The sequence below is a fragment of the Petaurus breviceps genome, unplaced genomic scaffold (genome assembly GCF_028583685.1).
Source record: "Petaurus breviceps papuanus isolate PSGF00001 unplaced genomic scaffold, PetGlider_PUasm1.0 185, whole genome shotgun sequence".
In the NCBI taxonomy this organism is placed as follows: domain Eukaryota; kingdom Metazoa; phylum Chordata; class Mammalia; order Diprotodontia; family Petauridae; genus Petaurus; species Petaurus breviceps.
In genome coordinates this window covers 31957530-31962944 of record NW_027185797.1, presented here as the reverse complement: position 1 = coordinate 31962944, position 5415 = coordinate 31957530, and the positions used below count along the sequence as shown (strand labels likewise).

General features: G+C 46.2%; 1 long non-coding RNA gene across 3 annotated transcripts; it reads left to right on the top strand.

Moving 5' to 3' along the window:
* Positions 1–611: 611 nt before the first annotated feature.
* On the top strand, positions 612–2582 carry LOC138161503 (uncharacterized). 3 transcript variants are annotated; one of them, XR_011168396.1, is made up of 2 exons: positions 612–1043; positions 2090–2582. It is a non-coding gene; the product is annotated as an uncharacterized lncRNA (long non-coding RNA). The 3 variants fall into 3 exon arrangements; XR_011168395.1 differs by having other exon boundaries at positions 612–1098; XR_011168397.1 differs by having other exon boundaries at positions 612–1171.
* The last annotated feature ends 2833 nt before the right edge of the window (positions 2583–5415 follow it).

The following is a 5415-nucleotide window of genomic DNA, read 5'->3' as shown; positions in this document are numbered from 1 at the left end:
AAGCCATCAGCACAATATGAAGGGAAATAGAATCTCATTTTCCTCCTACAGTCCTCTAAAGAATTGGCTCTAACGGGCTCCCATAAGCTGGGTTTTGCCACTTGCTGCTTGTGTGATCTTGGACTAGTGGTTTCATCTCTCCGAACCTCAGTTCCTCATCTGTAACATAAGGGGATGGGCCTGGATGGCTTCTGAAATCCATTCCCATTCTGTACCTATGTTCCTCTGAGCTCTCGGTGAAGACTGATCTCCATTGACTTCCAAACAAAGACATCTCATTTCCTTCTCTTCCTCTCCCTCCCCCTTCCCACCTCCTCTTTTCTCCCCTCCTTCTCCTATCTCCTCTCTGTTCTTCCATCCCCTACCTTCCCTGATATTTCCCCACTCCCATCTCTTTTCTTCTTCTCTCCCTGAAAGCAGATTAAATGGAGGCACAAAATGCATATTACCCAGAGTCCGCAGGAAAATGGCCCATGACAGAATTAGCCATAATTATGCTAAGAACTGTGGAAATCCCCAGACACTGGTTACTCCAGTTCCTGTAACATAACTCCACTAAAGAACAAAAAAATACCAACCCGATAGTATTCGGATGAATTCCATGCATTTCTTCGAGCAGATTCATAGCAATAAGTCTCTAGGCAGAGACACATCATTAGATGGGGCCTCACTAGCACCAACTAAATGGCAGATGTTCCTCAAACACAATCACCCCTCATCCAGGGATCTTTGCAAGTTGGTGCGGTTGAGGTCGGAGCCAATGGAAGAGCTTACTAAGGGAGCGCCAGAGAGAATGAGGGTGCTCTGACCAGTCTGCTTCTCCTCAGAGAATGCTGTAGGGCTCTGAAGTGTGGGCTGAGAAGCTTCTATTTTATTCAGTAGGTGCTGGGAAGACTCAGGGTGAATGGCCAGTGAGGAAGGACGCAGCTGACACTTCTATGGGAAATGTGGGAGACACTGTTTCTATGCAAACACGAGGTGAATCCCAAAGGTGTGCAGATGAAGAGGATGGTGAGGTGTGACCAGGAGCTTGGCCTCAGGAGGTGTGAGTGGTGGCCGGGCAGGCCAATGAGCATACCTGGGACTGGGCTGCACATGGTGGGTAACAGTGATGAGGGAAGCTGCCTGGCCCTTCACTTCAGTCTTGTCTCACAGGCTTGAGAAGCATCAGGTATGGAAGGGTCAGACTTAGGGGCAGAGAGACTGGAATTCAAATACCGTCTCTTACCACCTTGTGACCACCAAAAAAGTCACTCAGCCACCCTGAGTCTCAGTTCCCACATCTATAAAATGGGATGATAGTAATATCCAGGGGTACCAGTGCTATCCTGAGATTGGCATAATGCATGTGAATGACATGTTTTGCATCTCTCAAAGAGCTATTGTGTTTATTATTATGGTTGCTAAGTAACAGTGCTAGAACTCCAAAACAGGCTAGCATTATGGCCTTGATGCTTCTCTAACACACCCATGGCCTGGGGAGTGGGCTGAGGAGGTCTTTTTTTTTTCTTTTTGGAGGGGGGGAGTAGTAGTTGGGGTGAAGTGACTTGCCCAAGGTCACATGGCTAGTTTTTGTGTTAAGTGTCTGAGGTCACATTTGAACTCAGGTCCTCTTGACTCCAGAGCCAGTGCTCTATTCACTGTGCCCCAAGGAGGTCTTTTCAAGGAGCTACTTGACAAGTTTATTTCCCAAATGGTTTCCCATTGGATTTTGTTGTGGGAAAAACCCCAAAAGAAAGCATGCCTATCCTGAATTTTGTGTTGGTCACACTCTCTCTTCCTACTGTCACTTTCCGGGGCAGGCTTTGTCCTGCCAAAGGTCACACTGTCTTTCTATTTGACTTGATGATGAGACTCAGCAGGAACACCCAGCAATTTAGAAACTGATGAAATCAGGTGCCCAGAACTTTGATTTTATTTCCCAGAAAACTTGTGCTTTGAAATTTTCCCTTAACCCTTTCAGATCCTGAAAGGTTCTATGTCCCCTTAGTAAGTGATTCTGTGCATAATTCCTTCATCTGCCCCATACAAAATGGAGCAAGGTTTGGTTTGGGGTTCTGCTTTTTGATTTTCTGTTTTGTCTTTCAAGGAACTATTTTCTCTGAATCACAACCATCACTGCAATGCGCAGGAAAGAAGAGAGATCAGCATCATGCATAACTGATTCAGACTCAAGACACATGGGAAGAAAGCTCCACATCCACTCGCAGCAACTGCACCCCCCAAATTGGGCTCTCAGTCTGAACCCCAGAGATGACTTGGGATCTAGGATGCACCTTCCCCACAGAGACAGCGTCCTGCCCAGCCAAATTCCAAGGCTCTCCTAAAGAAGCCTCCTTAGCCCAACACTCTTGTCTACTTCGAGCCCTTCCCGAGTGGGCACAGACCTTCCAGTGTGCCCCATTTTCAGAATGCACAGCCTCCTCCCCCTTTCTAGGAACGTCCTTCAAGGCTCAGCTAATGTGCCATCTCCACTACAGGCAGATCCTGCTCTCCTCCAGTTACTTGTGCCCTCACTCTACCCTGAAATTAGCTTTATATTTTTAAAAATATATTTTGCATTTACTTACCCATGCAATACACTTCCTCCTGGTAGAATGTAAGTTCTTTAAAGTCAAGGACAATGTGGATTTTGGGCTTTGTACCCCACTGTCTAGCATACTGGTGATTTATTAACATGTGTTGAATGAATGAACGATACAGCTGACACATGTACCGAGGGTTCCATTGTAAAATCTGGGTTCTGTAAGCAAGGCACCATGTGACAGAGGAAGAAGGAAGCAGAGCTTCCTTCCCCTTTCCTGGGTACAGGGCTAGCCCTCGGCAAGATTTTGAAATAAGTTAAATGTGTCTTTGGCATGGTCCCATCTCCTTTTTATGTATTATGGAGAAAGCAGGAAGTACTTGAGAGGAAAGAGCTGTGCGGCATGTGGCGGGAAAGGTATTCCAGTCAGTCAGAAGCTTTGGGTTCCAAGCACTAAGTGGATCTGTGACCAAGGACAGAGCACTTTCCCTCTCTGGGTCTCACTTTTCTCCTCTATAAAATCCAGTGGGTGGGAACATCTCCACTGTTTGTCACGCTTACAAGTATCTAGAGGATACATCACGTGAGGGGCTATGCAAGGAACTGGGGGGGGAGGGTTAGTCTGGAGAGGAGAAGACAAGGAAAGGCGATGACCTGGAAGACGGACCCAGGAGTGATGAGTGATCATACTAGTCACTAATAATAATGGCAGTTAGAGAGGAAGAGATGAAATGAAGGAAAACTGCCCTCAAATTAGAGCTCTCCTTTCACTGGAGGAGTCTTCAAGTGACTTGGTGTAGAGGGGTTTCTAGGGTCCCTCCAACTCAGATTCTGGGACTGCTTCTGGTGCTTTTCTCCCCCAGTCTCTTGAGGGCTATCCTTACTCCCCTCACTGCTGTACCCCACCCAGGCCTGTCTTCTCCCCCAATCACAGCTCCCAAACCTTCAAGCACCTGGCTTCATCTAGGTGCCAGAGGAGAGCAAGCTGATGTGGCTAATTTTCATTAATGTGTGAATGACTGATCACTCTTTAACCCTCCCAGAAGTATTGGGGACTTTTAAGGAGGATGGTTGTTAACTCAGATGAATTTCTAGTAGGTAGAATTTCTGAGCAATCTAAGAAAGTGAAGTGAAAACCTTTTAGGCAGTGTGAGAGAAGATATTTTTGGACAGAGGGTCAACTACCCTGTCATGAGACTGAGGACTCTGCCCTAGACTTGGTTCCCGAAATCATTCCTGTATTTTTTCATTTCCAGTTCAATCCTTTCTCCATTTCCTCCCATATTTCAACAGATCACCTAAAAGCTACACTTTTTACAAGGGTCCCATAGCAGTGGACAATTGGAGAGCCTAGGCTGGCAGTGTAAATTCTGTCCAGTGGAGAAGGGCGATGGGGATGAGAGCAGCCATTCAGTGTACCTATGGTTCATGTATAAGTCAGATTGTATAAACTGACAACGCCTGTGTATCCCCCCCCCTTGTTTTGGGTTTTAATTTGGCACCTGAGGTTGTGGGAAAGTAGCTCTGCCGGAGATGACATCCAGCTGTGTCCTTCTAAAAGCCAAGCTCTGAGAATGTCTCCCTAGAAAGCAGACCTTCTGATGTTTCCTTGGAGAGACACTCCCTTACCCTGTTTCCAGAGAAGGATGTGCTTTGTTTTCCTCGGTTAATCTGAGGGACAAGAGAAAATCGTGAGATTTCCAGCCTCAAGAATGGGATGTTAAGGCCCCTCTGCCATCATCTCTAGCCATCTTTGCCCATCTGTCTTTGCTAGAGAAGGTGGGTGGTGGGTTATTGCTTTGTTTTTGTCTTATTTGGTTTATTGGGGGAGGGAGAATTATGTCTCATATGGCTTTTGCAAACAATGAGCTTTTCCCCCTTGTTGACACAGGGGAATCTGGTTCTTTCAGTCTCATGATGCAAATTGAAATGGTGACAACCTTCTGTTGGGCTGAACTAGACCAGACAACATGTTTGTTTATTTATTCCTGTGGTCAGATTCCAATCAGAAGCCCCTCTCCTTGGATAGGTAGTCTTGGACAGATGTGGGCTCTCATGTCAAATGATTAGAAAAACCTGGTACCCCAAAGGAGGAATTCAATGAAGAGGGAGTTGGTCCCACCATTAGCTGGTTAGTACTATTAGACATGAAGGGCAACCTCTTACAGAAGGTACTTTGCCACTTGGGATTCCAGGTCTGACTCACAGGCCAGTCTGGTGGGACCATTCCTCATGGACAGATCAGAGAATACTAGAAAGGATTTCCTATTCAAAGACTCTCCAGTATGGAAAGAAGATAATGGTATTGCAGATGGGAAGGGACACCCCTGCTTTGACTTCTCTATCTGTTTTCAAGTGAAAACAGAAGCTAAGATGGGAGTGACCCTGACTCTTAAGCCAGAAGGGGTATATAGGGGACCTGTCCCCAGCTGCCTCTTTTTTCAGGAGGTCCAGGGAGGAGTGGTTTTTGCCAAGATCATACAGCTCATGAGGAGGCAGTGTGGTCCAGTGGAAAGAGCCCTGGATGGTCAACCCCACCTCTAATGCTTTCTTCCCTGTGTCTCAGTGGCTTCATCAGTAAAATGACTATACTGGACTGCCTGAATTGAGAATCAGAGCTAGAAGCTCTGGGTTTATGGTCATATGCTTTCCAGTAGGGCAGTTAGGTGGTGCCTCATCTTCCTGAGTTCAAATCTGGCTTTAGACACTTTCTAGCTGTGTGACCCTGGGCAAGTCACCTCACCTTTGCCTCAGTTTCCTCATCTGTAAAACGAGTTAGAGAAAGAAATGGCAAACTACCCCAGTATTTCTGCAAAAAAAAAAAAAAAGGAAAAAGAAAAACCCAAATGGGTCACAAAGAGTCAGACATGATTGTAATGGCTGAACAGCTT